Genomic DNA, 13,435 nt, shown 5'->3' on the forward strand with positions numbered 1-13,435 from the left:
AACAAGTTTGCATTAATAAACATTGTAAGTACATACTCAGAATGAGTTTTTTTTCAAAAAGTATCTCCTACGTAGGACATACTAAGTCCTACGTAGGACATACTAACTCCTACGTAGGAGATACTAAGTCCTACGTAGGAGATAGTAAGTTCCTACGTAGGAGATACTATGTCCTACGTAGGAGATACTAAGTCCTACGTAGGAGATATTAAGTCCTACGTAGGAGATGCTAAGTCCTACGTAGGAGATGCTAAGTCCTACGTAGGAGATATTAAGTACTACGTAGGAGATAGTAAGACCCAAAACAATTTCCACGTGGCCCTACTACGCTTCCGTAGATGAGCGCTCACGCGGGAGAACAGATCTTTCAGATTTTTTGCATCATAATGTGAGTCCCTTGCAGACGATAAGTCCACGCATTCAAGCAGAATATGCTTGATGGTGAAAACCTCATCGCAAGAGACACACATGGGGGGTCCATCCCAATCCGTTTTCAGCAGATAGTCATGAGTAAACCGACTGTGGCCAATACGACATCGTCGTAAAATTACCTCATCACGTCTTGACTGACAACCCAAGTAGGTATAACCAATTGTTGGCTTCAATTCATACAGTTTATTTCTTCCTACTTGAGTGTCCCATCTTTTTTGCATGAGGTCCCGAGTATAGCTTTTGATAGTGGGTTTGAAATCACTGTACGGGATCAGCAGTGGAGATAAGGGCTTGTCAAGAGCTGCTTTTGCTGCAGCATCGGCTTTTGTGTTACCTGCTATGCCGACGTGACCAGGCAACCAGCAGAGGACGATGTCACATTGGCCAGTAGAGAGGTCGTTGTAAAGTTCTAAAATGTCCAGAATGATTGGGTGACTTGAAGTAACATTTTGAATTGCTTGAAGGCAAGATAATGAATCTGTGAAAACGATGAAGTTTTTGGAATGATTCTGCTGTTTAATATAGGTCAAAGCTGAAAAGATAGCTTTGGCCTCGGCAGTGAAAATGGAACTGTTGTCGGGAATCCTAGAGGAGACAGTCTTAGATCCAATGACTGTAGCACTGGCAACTTGGCCCTCATCCTTGGATCCGTCTGTGAAAATGTATCTATGGGTGTCATACTTGGAAGGTAACTGGATGTATTCCTGCTGGAACACCAAGGGATATATTTCGGACTTTTTGAGTTTAGTGAGGGTAAGATCGACCTGTGGTTTCACCATCTGCCAGGGCGGTGAAGACAGGAGTCGGTAAGGTGCTATGCTCTTGAGATCAATTTTAGCTGCAGATATGTGTGGTTGAATTCTGATTCCAAGTGGTGGAACCAAGCTTGGCAGTTTAGGAAACAAGTTTTCATAGAGAGGGTTGAAAACACAATTGTATGCTGGATTGGACTGATTTGAATGTAGTTTAGTGATATACTGCAGTGAAAGTTTAATGCGGCATTGTTCAAGGGAACGTTGGTTAGCCTCTGTATATAGACTGTCTACCGGAGAGGTCCTAAAAGCTCCCAGGCAGAGCCTCAGGCCTTGGTGGTGGATAGAATCTACTTTTTCTAAATTGCTTTTGCAGGCTCCACAATAAACAATAGAGCCGTAGTCTAGTTTAGAGCGAACCAAAGATCTGTACAAGTGAAGGAGGGTAATCTGATCCCCTCCCCACTCTGTATTTAAAACGACTTTTAGTAAGTCCAGAGCCTTCAAGCACTTGGTTTTCAAATATTTTATGTGTGGTAAGAATGTCAGGTGGCGGTCCAATATGAGTCCCAGGAATTTGGCCTCTTCTACTACCTTGATGGGAGTACCATCTAAAGATACGTCTGGATCCTTGTGTGGTCTGTATTTACGACAAAAGTGAATACAATTTGTTTTGGATTTTGAAAACTTAAAGCCATTTTCATTGGCCCATTTTTGGATTTTGTTAAGGCAGAGTTGTAGATGCCTTTCTACTGCGTGCATGTTCTTACCACGACATGAAAAATTGAAATCGTCCACGAAAAGGGACCCATCTACACAACTGTTCAGGACGTTAGTAAGGCTGTTAATTATGATGCTTAAAATGGTGACAGACAGAATGCTGCCTTGAGGGACGCCCTGATCTTGGTGGAAATAATCAGACAATGTGGAACCTACCCGTACTTGAAATTGTCTGTTGTTTAAAAACTGAGATATGAACTGAGGTAATCTGCCCCTCAATCCAAATTCATGTAAATCCTTTAAGATACCATGTTTCCACGTTGTATCGTATGCTCTTTCTTAATCGAAGAAGATAGATACAGTATGTTGTTTGTTGACGATGGAAGTTTTTATGAAAGATTCCAGACGCACCAGATGGTCAATGGTACTTCTGTTTTTTCGGGAAAACCACATTGGAGGTCACTACGGAGGTTATTGGTCTCCAATTACCAGATTAATCGATTGTTGACCATGCGCTCCATGGTTTTACAAACATAGCTAGTTAGTGAATTAGGACGGTAGTTTTAGGGATCGGTATGATCCCGGCCAGGTTTTAGTACAGGGATGATAATGGCGTTGTGCCACGAAGGAGGAAAGTTGCCGATTGTCCAAATGTCATCAAATATATTGAGTAGAGTTTCCAAACTTGAATCAGGAAGGTGTTTCAGAAGCTGATAATGAATATCATCAGCTCCTGCTGCAGTGTCGTGAGCCTGCTCCAGGGCAGTACGTAGTTCATGGAGAGAAAACGTTTCATTTTAATCCTCACCATTATCAGAGTTAAAATTGACAGATTTCTTTTCTTGTTGGGTTTGGTACCCTGGAACTTGGGGTTATAGTTTGACGAGGAGGAGTGGTTTGCCAAAGTTTCGCCAAGTTTGTTTGCAATTTCAACTTTATTGGTTAAAAGGGAGTCACCATCTTTGAGATGGCGAACACCAGATTTGGATCCCTTGCCCTTAATCTTTTCAATCATGTTCCACACATTTGACATGGGTGTGCTGGAGTTGATTTTGGACACATATTTCTTTCATGACCGGCGTTTAGTCTGTACGTCTTGCCCTGGCATTTGTCATTTTAATGGCATTCAGGTTATGCACAGTAGGATCTTGTCGGACCTATTTTCCTAGCTTGTTTACATTTTGTATCAAACCACGGTTTGCATATGTGCGGGTTTGCAGAGGACTTAGGGATGGTTTCGTCTCCAATAGTATTTAAGATATCAGGAACATATGGGATCAGGAACATTCCTGAAGTTGTCCGATATAAGTTTTTCAGAGCAGAGAGTTTGGAATAATGGCCAATCGGCCTTAGTAAAATTCCATCTTGCTGAAGGTGGTTTATCCGAGGGATTGATAGGAGTAAGAATAGTTGGGAAGTGATCACTTCCACAAAGGTCATCGTGGACCGACCATTCAAACTCGTTTAAGAGGTGAGAATCCATAAGTGATCGATCAAGTGCAGAGTATGTTCCAGTGGCAGGATGGAGATAAGCGTTTGATCCATTGTTGAAGATGCATAGATCATTATTGGAGAGAAAATCTTCAAGGACCTTCCCTTATTATTTGTATCAGTACTTCCCCATAGAGGGTTATGGCCGTTCAAGTCGCCCATGATTATGCAGGGCTTTGGGAGTTGATCATACAAGTTTTGAAGATCTGATAGGTGGACAGTTGAGGAGGGCGGAAGATAGAGTGAACATAGTGTAAACCCTATGTTCAGCGTCATGCGGACAGCAACAGTTTGTAGGTTGGTGTTAAGTGGAACAGGGCTATGGAGGATGCCCTGCCTCACCAGGACAGAAGTGTCTCCTGCAGCTCTTACACCGGGAGGAGAAAAAGAGTTGTAGGAACTCTACCGACGAATGTAAAATTTATCAGTCCTTTTTAGGTAGGTTTCTTGGAGACAAAACGCGGATGGTTTGAAGTCTTGAATCAATAACTGTAATTCGTTATATTTATTCTTAAGTCCTCTGCAATTCCATTGAATCATGTTTTGTGGATTCATGGTGCTTCCACTGGTGACATGTCACGTGAACGTGAGAAAGCGTTTGATGAACTCCTATTGGTATCAGGTGAGATGGCGTGACCTCCATATCCAGAAGGCCCAAGGAGTTATGGACCTCGATGGGGACCTCTGAAGGAGAGGTGGCCTTTGGTTTTGTGTTTGGCAGTTGCTCAAGCTGCTTTAGTCTCTGTAGCTTCTTTCTTTCCTTTTTTGGCGCGCAGTTTCTGTTTCTGGTTTTGGCATTTGTTCTGGTGTTTGTGATTCAGAAGTTTTGACTTTTGGCTTTGGAGATGGAGTGGCTGAGTTGTGTTGAGTTGAGTTGGCTGACCCATGTCAGATCGGTCTGACAAGAGATAGTTGCAGTAGTGATAGAAGGACGGGAGACAGCAGAAGAGTAGGTGATGGTTGAAGAGGCTACAGTTAAACTTGCAACCCTCTTCTTAGCTTCATGAAAAGATACTTTTTCTTTCTGCTTGGTCTTTATGATCTCTGGTTTGCGTTGCCACACGGGACAAGATTTGGAGGAAGCCAAATGGTTATCACCACAGTTTGGACACTTCACTTCCTTAGTACAGTCATTGCTCTCATACTTGTCACCACAGCGTTAGCAAACAACAGAAGAACGACAGGACTTGGATCCATGTCCAAACTTTTGGCAGTTGTATCACCGGAGTGGATTAGGTATATACACCTCCACACCAATGCTGCAATAACCGGCTCTAGTAGTTTCGGGAATCTTTGCTCGCGCGAACGTAATGAGATAGGTGTTTGTGGGTTGAACCACACCGTCCTTCTTCATATTGAATCTCTTCACAGCTGTGACAGACTGCTGTGAAAGTTCCTGGACAATTTGTTCCTCAGTCATGTCAGACAGGCACCGAACTCTGCCCCGTACAATGCCTCTACACATGTTCAGTGTTTCGTGCGCTGAGACAGCAACCTTTTCATTAACAAACTCTTGTAGATTCAAAGATTAAGAAAGGAAGATTGTTTATGGATTACAACTTCTTTTATTATATATGATGCGACGTTTCGGTATTAGTCACTAACTTCTAAATGCCAATCAAACAGATGATTCAAGGATTGCTGTCTCCGAGCACATTCTACTAGTAGAGAACCAGACCGGAGCTTTGTGACATTGGCAACCTCTCCGCAGATACCAGCTATACCCTTGGAGACTGCAAATGGGTTCGATTGCAAAGGTTGCTTGTCACCAGCTTCGATGATCAAAAAACGTGGCAGTATTCGGGTCGAATGGGCGTGCTCTCGTCAGACGAGGAATTGTCAGAGTCCATATGTCTTCGTTTTGAACCGGGGTATTGGGAAGCCATGTCGTAAGGATTGTGGTTCGGCATCCCCTCTCCAGGGGACGATCTTATATTGCAGCGGATCTCCAAGCTGCAAAGACCGGGGATAAGATGGTGTTATACTCCAGCGAATTTGACATGAAATGCTGTAGCTGTATACCAGAATAAAGGTCGGGATGGTTCGGTCCATGACAATCAATTGGAGACGTACAGAAATCGGAGGTCAGCATTACCAGATTTGCCCTTGAGCCACCGCCTTCTGTGCATGGGTCTGCAAGGCTCATTTGTTTTGGCAGAATATCAGTTAGGGTCGAAGTGGTGTGTTGGATTATTGAACACTATTGCCAGTTCCGTCATCCTCAACCACCAGACTCTGCCGACACAGGGACTCTGCCGGCAAACGGGTTGCCCAATTTGGTCGCCTCTTACAACCAGCCATGGGGTGCTGTGGACCTATTCGACCCCGGGTCCACACGGGGGCGAAGAGCCATTGGCGTTACCCAGCACCCACCACGAGGAGGTTGCTCTTCAAGGGTGCCCCACCAGAAGCAAACCACTACGGAGACAGGTGACATTTATCAGTTATCAGTCCCGAAACATTCAAAGGAAATTTAAACTAGGGTCCATGCAGGTAGCAAAAGTACTGTCAGTCCCCATGGTCCCTAGTTTGGTGATCTACCTTCAGTTGTTGGCGATCTATAGTCAGTTTTTATATTGTATTGTCCAAATAGTGCTATTACTTTTAATTTTCCACACTAGTTGTAGTTGTAATTGTGATATTCTAGTTGTTTTACTGTCCTTCGTCGACAGGTTTTTATGATATACATCTATTCTATTTCAATGTCACATATGTTCTCGTCACGATATGGCTGAAATATTGCCGATGTGACGTTAAATAATAACTCGATCACTTAGATTTGATTACTGGTTTTACGTTTCTATCTGTGATAACCTAGGTATTTTACTGTCCTTTGACAACAGGTTTGTGTAGTATAATTCCCTTTGTTATCAATTTATAACTTTTTAAGTCACGGTATTAGTCACATATTGCCGATGTGACTATAACTCACTCACATCAACAGTTGATGATTCATCCTAGTTTGAGTAGACTTTTAAGGGAAATATGTAACACACGTCCTTCATCGTAAACCTAGATTCTAAGGAGAGCGATTAACAGGGCAATGCGGCACCGACTATAAAGACCATTTCCTCTTGATTTTATTACATAATTAGGGAATTCGATTTCAGTTTAGAAAAACTGCAATAAATGGTGATATTCTGATATGAAACAACATTTTGTTTTGAAGGTGTTCCCATGGAAGTTTACACAAATGGAGCCAATAAAGTGATCAAAGACTTGATCTCTTTAGGAGTTGATGCTGAAGAATGTACAAGTATTGTGTACGAGGTGAAGGCATGCCAGGACCATGGACTCAGCCTCCTAGACACCGACGGTGCAGAGCTCGTTGAGTATTTGATTGGTGGCTGGTACAATGGTAGATCCAGACTAATTATCAGGCCAACTAATGGATACAGGGAATATGGTACAGCCTCCATCCTGCACTGTGACGAATACAGGTAGGTATTTACGTCGATCTATTAAGCACGTTGTGTATTGGAAACTAAAAAAATAACAAGGAATCACTCCGTAATAAGGGAACAAGGTGCAGCAAACAGCAAAGAAAGATCATATTAAGAATTGTATTCTAAAAGTCCAAAAATCCAGAGTTCACTATGGCACTAGAAAATATAGTCCGTCTCCGTGGTGTAGTGGTTAGAGCGTCCAGGCAGAAAGAAAAAATCGCGGGTTCGATCCCTGGCCGCGTCATTCCAAAAGTCGTTAAAATATGGTACTCGTTGGTCCCTGTTGGTCGTTATTAATGGGTACAACACGGACTGGTCGGCTCGGAGTCAGTATAACGTGTCTGAGAGGGGCATTCATGCTTAACTGCGGCATGGTACTTCAGTGAACACTATAAAACCAGCTTTAGTCAGGGCTAGTACAAGCAGCCACACTTACACACGCATGCACATCATCATATGAGCGACATATTTCTAAGTGCGACTTTAGACTCCATTTCACCTCACCTCACAAAATAGAGTGACAGTACGAATTCAAAGGAAATATACTGCTGGAATAAAGTATGTGTGCATCATTTTATGTTATGCATAGTTACTTTTTTCCATTAGGATATTATACAGAAGCAGTGATCCCAGCAAGACAGACATCGATTGCTACATTCACCTCACAGCAACAGTAGTAAACCTTGAGTGAGTGAGTGACTTAATATTGTACATCGCGTCGGCAATATTACAGCCATATAGCGATGAAAACAAGGTAATCATTTTAAAATATCTGTCGACAAAGGACAGTAATGTAGGTTGGTATGTCACAATTGTAAAATAAAACCAACCTGACCATAATATAAAATAAGAAGACAGTAGATTCAATAGATTCACCTTAAATAATGGCAAAGACAGGGTATTATGATCACCTCACACAAGACTCTAATACAAGTCAGTCCCTAGTATGGTGATCTACCTTCAGTTGTTGGCAATCTACAGCCTGGGTTTATATTGTATTGTCATGTATAGTTAAATTATTTTGGATTTAATTACTAGTTTTAAATGTATATCTGTGATAATCTATTTGTTTTACTGTCCTTCGTTGACAGAATTATATGTTTTGCCTTTATTTGTTAATATACTTATAACTTGATTTATGGCTGAAATACTGCCGATGTGACGTAAAATCTTAACTACCTCACACACTAGTACAAGTCTAAATATATCACTGAATATCACATATTCATTTTGATCGGAGCATTGTTATACAATAAATATATCACTGCAGTATAACAATATTAAAACTGCTTAAAATGAAAACATTTTATAAGCAGCAGCCCCATCATCGACATTTTCAGCATGACTTCAACATGAAATCAATGAAAACCAGGTGCAGTTCCAGACAGGAATTAAATTAAATACTTTCTGACGAACCGCCTCCGTGGTATCGATGTTAAAGCGTCCGTCCGGAGAGCGGAAGGTCGTGGGTTCGATACCAAAAGACGGCAAAATATGGTACTTGTTGGTCTCTGCCTGGCGCTCGGCATTAATGGGTACAACAGGGACTGGTCGGCTCCAAGTCAGTATATAATGTGTCTGAGTGGGGTATTCATGCTTCACTGCGGCATGGTATCTCAGTGGGCTATCACTATGAAACCAGCTTAAGTTTGGGCTAGTAAAAGCAGCCGCACATACACATGCACACGCATAAAATGTTACACAGTGATACACAAATGATACGCAGTTTCAAGACGGTTGATGTTCGGGTTAAATATCGTCTCTAAATTATTTTTATTACAACTGTGGTTAAAGGTCACATGCAACGTAAAACACAACTTTGCAGATTCTGATACCTTTCGGTATTGACTTCCAGTAACAAATTATCCAAAATGCAAATTCAACTTATAAAGTTGGAAAATAACGCGATGAAAAAACCCCGCGAAATTTAAACGATTCACTAAAATCACCCCAGCTGGGGTGAAAAGTGGTTTCAATAGCTGTGCTGCGCTGCGCCGCACTGCGCTCATGGCGCATGCGCAGTGAATAGGTTCGTGCAGCTTGGAAGCGACATTTCAAAACGGAAATCCTTCGCTGGCGGTGAATACTCGGAGTAGGCTTTGATGTGAGCTATTTTTCTAATGTTTTGTTGATATTTCACAGGCGCGAGCTTTTTTATATGTTGTGACAGTAGATTAACGATTTAACTGTTTATATAATTTCATTTGACTATTTTACCACACATTCTTCTTACCGAGTCACTTTCTCAGTTCGATACTTAAAACCAACGTCATTATTTAGCATTGTCAGAATGTCTAACTGTAACATAGATGTGCCTCTGTCACAGACAAAACTCAATGTCTGTTTTATTGACACCTATGTGTCTGCTTGCCTGTCTGCTAATGGCAATATGCAATACACAACTTCGATCACTGAACACATGTAATTTGAACTTAACACCTATCAGGCTATACAAAATAAACAAAACGAATTGATTTATGGCTCGTTCTGTCTCTGTCACATTATGTAATTACACAGAAAGGCAGGAGTGATTCTTGTACATACGACATGTTATGATGTCTGTTGATTGCAAAATGTTATACACAAAAAATGAGCATGTATTTACAAAACCCAACATCTCTATACACACACAAACAAAGAGCCCTGAAGTATATCAGCAAATGAACCAGCCAATACAAGTCTTCGTTACACTGAAGTGCACGCCCACCCGCTCTGACTGAGTTCGGTACCCCGGTCGCTTCGTTTCGAGGGAAGGAAACCTAAGTACAAAATACTGCACTTTTGATTTGCGATTATAATATTTTGTTTATTTGATTTTTCATAATCAGCAATGTATATTATATGTCATAAATTAGTGATAATTGTGTTTTAATTATGTTTTTTGGGTTGCATGTGACCTTTAACCTAAAGCATATGGGGCAATAAGAACGTCACATTTCTACTAACTACGTAAGCTGAGATCAGTACATCCAGATGAAGCTGACTAGTCACGCGACATTGCAAGGACGCATTGTGGTAATGTAAACATTGTGAACGTTGCCGTGTCGTAGGTTAATTGTGAGTCGAACTGAGACATTATATCCGTCGAATGATATAAACGTACTGTTTCCACCAGTGATGTTAGCCTAGTGAAGCAACTGCAAACCAAGAAACGGGGTGCTAAGGAGTAGTTTATGGCAGGAGCATGTACGAGGCGATAACAAGTGACATGCATCGTGACGTCGGTTACCAAGGGTAAGTACGGTTACGAGAGGACAGACAAGAACGGCGCAGTGACACTAATAAATTGAGACGTAACGCAAAAAGTGTACATTATCGTCTGATAAAGTACTGTCGCCGCCTTGGATCTCTCACCGAAACTTCCTAGAAATGCATTTCCAATCGGAGTATATGCCTGAAAAGTCATTATCCTACAAATATGAAATTAGCATGGGGAATTCCAGGTTAATGGCACTACCCTTGATCATAAAAACGTAAAAAAGTGTGTTCGCCATCTGTGAAGTTCCCTAAAAGCAGTTGTAATTGCTCTTCAATCTTCGTATAAAATGCAAGGTGACAAATAAAACAATAATCGCATACATGATATGTCACCCAATCGTATGTTGGACACAAATCAAGGAATGAAAGGAATACTCCAAGATCACATGCCCAAAATGACCAGACCCCCAGACCAGTGATCTTTAAACAGACCCAATTACGGGTCAATTTTGCACTCTCTCAAAAACATTCTGAAAATTTACCTTCAATTGTATTCCAAGGGCGAACAAAGAGGATAGGCAAAACCTGAATTACACTATTTGTAACATCTTTCTATTATTACAGATGGTTCTGGGCATTTTGGGGCAATGGAAGTATTTCGTATGGAAAAGGCAAAACGATTGGAATCAACAAAGTCTTTGATGTCACCGACCCGACAGGTGTCTCAGTAGAACGATTTGGCCTGAAGGGTTTCAATGGATCTCCTCATCGGATCCGTTTAGGTAACGTCTCAAAATTGTTGCTCATGTCGTTCCATCAATTATAAACAAATGAAATAGATCCTTCTATTTACTTGCCTGAATGGTTTTAATGGATCCCCTCATCGTATCCATTTAGGTAACGTCTCAAAACTGTTGCTCATGTCGTTTCATCAAATATAGATGAAAAGATCCTTGTATTATCTGATACAACTAATGCACAGTAAATAGATGACTGAAACAAAACACAGTTTGCTAAAACATGTTTAACTTTCATTTGTTGCTGATTCAGGTGAAACCTGCAAAGGAAGATTTCTCAGTGTCTCTGGCAAGTGGACCAACGGTCTGATTGAGGACAAATTTAACACGGACTATTTAACGTGTGCTAAGAGGTGCTTCCTACACGCTAAGTGTGGGATGTTCAGTCACAGGGGAAGTCAGAGGAGATGTGCATTGTTCAACAGGACGACCTCATCTTTTACGCTGATTTCCGACTCGGACTGGAAGTCGTGGAAAATGCTGTACTGTAATGCTTAAGTTCAACTGTATGATTTTGGTCATTTCGGGGTGGTTTGCGTGGGATAATCACACAGGATCCTAGATGACTGGAAATACAGTGATGGTAAATCCATTGGACATATGATAACGGGTAAAGAGAAGGGTGGTGATATCAAAGAAGAAAAACTGAAATGGATCCCACATATGTGACGTTGTTCCGGTGTAACAGGCCAGATTAGTCCCTGCCCACAGTAAACCCGGGTATAGTTTGGCCCAGGCCAGAGCACGTGACATGACGGATATTTTGTTGAAATGTGCACGATTGTCCAGTGACTGTCTTACCTGAGTAGCACTGATCACACACTATCAGGGCTACTCAGGCAAGACAGTTTTATGGATCTAAAGTTATGGCACGAACTCTTCTAAACGTTAAATGATTATTTACTTTTAATTGGCTTATCATTGTTCATATTCTACATCAAACTAAACAGGTAACGTGATTACAGTTTGGATGAATTTTCACTGTGCTTATGTAATGTCTGTACCTTAAATAATGAATGAAACAAAGAAACAGTTAATCTCTTTTGTATCTATTAATGTAACCCTGTGTAATAGAATAGCAACATTTCTAAATTTATATATAGATATGGTAGTGTTACGGTTAACGTAGATTACAAAATTTGTATTCAAGTTGTATAATGGTTAAGTTTTGTTATTTATCACAATGTAATATAGATACAACTTACGTGATATTTCCAGTAACACACGTAGTTTAAAAAACAACAACTGTATAGTAAGTTTGATGATCAACTTATGCAAATTAGTTTACCCAATCTTTGGTACCCAATCATGATTGGCGATCTTTGTGTTCTCCTTGACATCTGACTTTAGATAGTTTGAATTTTGTGAACGATAAATGATGTTCTAACAATAAAAATGACTAATCATTTAAAAAGAATAACTTTAATTTTTATTATTTCCGGTTATCAGTAGGTGAGCATTTCGTGAGAATATGTGTATTACTGGAAGGGGGTTAAAAACGATGTTCCCCAACACCTGGGATCCTGTCAAAAATGCTTTTTTATAGATCCCAAAACCAGCAAGGAGACTCTACCACTCAATATACCAGTGCCTGGGAAGGTATCGAGCCTTGTCGGGATTGATATAATCGGTCCCCTTCAGGAAACATTGATCGACAACAAATACAGTGTTGCTGTCACTGATTATTTCTCTAAGTAGACTGAAGCCACAACTGTCCGACACAAGAGTGCCAAGTCAGTAGCGAACTTTTTGTACTCTATTATTTGCCGCCTTGGGTGTATGGACACTCTGATTAGCGAACAGGGGCGAGACTTTATCAACCCAATTATCGACAACTTGATGGAGCATTTTCAAACAGATCACCGCATTTCATCTGCATATTACCCACAAACTAATAGCCAGTGGGAACGTGATCATATATGGTCGGAAGGCCAAGCGTTCTATTGACCTCAAACCTTCACACGATGACACTGTGCATTCTATGCCTGTTCCGGATGATCATCGCGACCTATAGTCAATTTATATGTTGTACTGTTAAAGATAAAATAGTTTGGAGTACAAATGTTTGATAGACTAGTTATTTTACTGTCCTTTGCAGACAGGTAAGTATATAGTGTGTTTTTATGTCATGTATACATTTACAACTTTCCTAGTCACGATGTGGCTGAAATACTGCCGATGTGACTTTGAATTTTAACTCACTAACTCCAGATGATGCTAACCCTGACGTGGGGGATACACTGGCAAACATCCATAGAAAGCTTTGCTCATCTGTCAGTTCCAACATCCGCTCTGTTCAAGAATACCAGAAGCGTACCTTTGATCGTCGACACAATAGCCACAAGGAAATCACTGCTGGCTCCACTGTTTTTATCAAGAATCAGCGATGTATTAATCGCATGGGTTCAAAGATGGAACTTCGCTGGATTGGTCCCTACACAGTTGTGGACGAGTTAAGCTCAAGAACAGTGACACAGACAAAATACTGAGAAACATCTCCCATGACAGCAGCCATAAGATTTATCAGGATGAAAAGGTTCCACCATCAACCCAGTCTCCTGTTGAATGTCCCAGTGATTATGATAATGATGGCAACAGA

This window comes from Haliotis rubra, unplaced genomic scaffold (assembly GCF_003918875.1).
Source record: "Haliotis rubra isolate DU_JTF1 unplaced genomic scaffold, ASM391887v1 Scf218, whole genome shotgun sequence".
In the NCBI taxonomy this organism is placed as follows: domain Eukaryota; kingdom Metazoa; phylum Mollusca; class Gastropoda; order Lepetellida; family Haliotidae; genus Haliotis; species Haliotis rubra.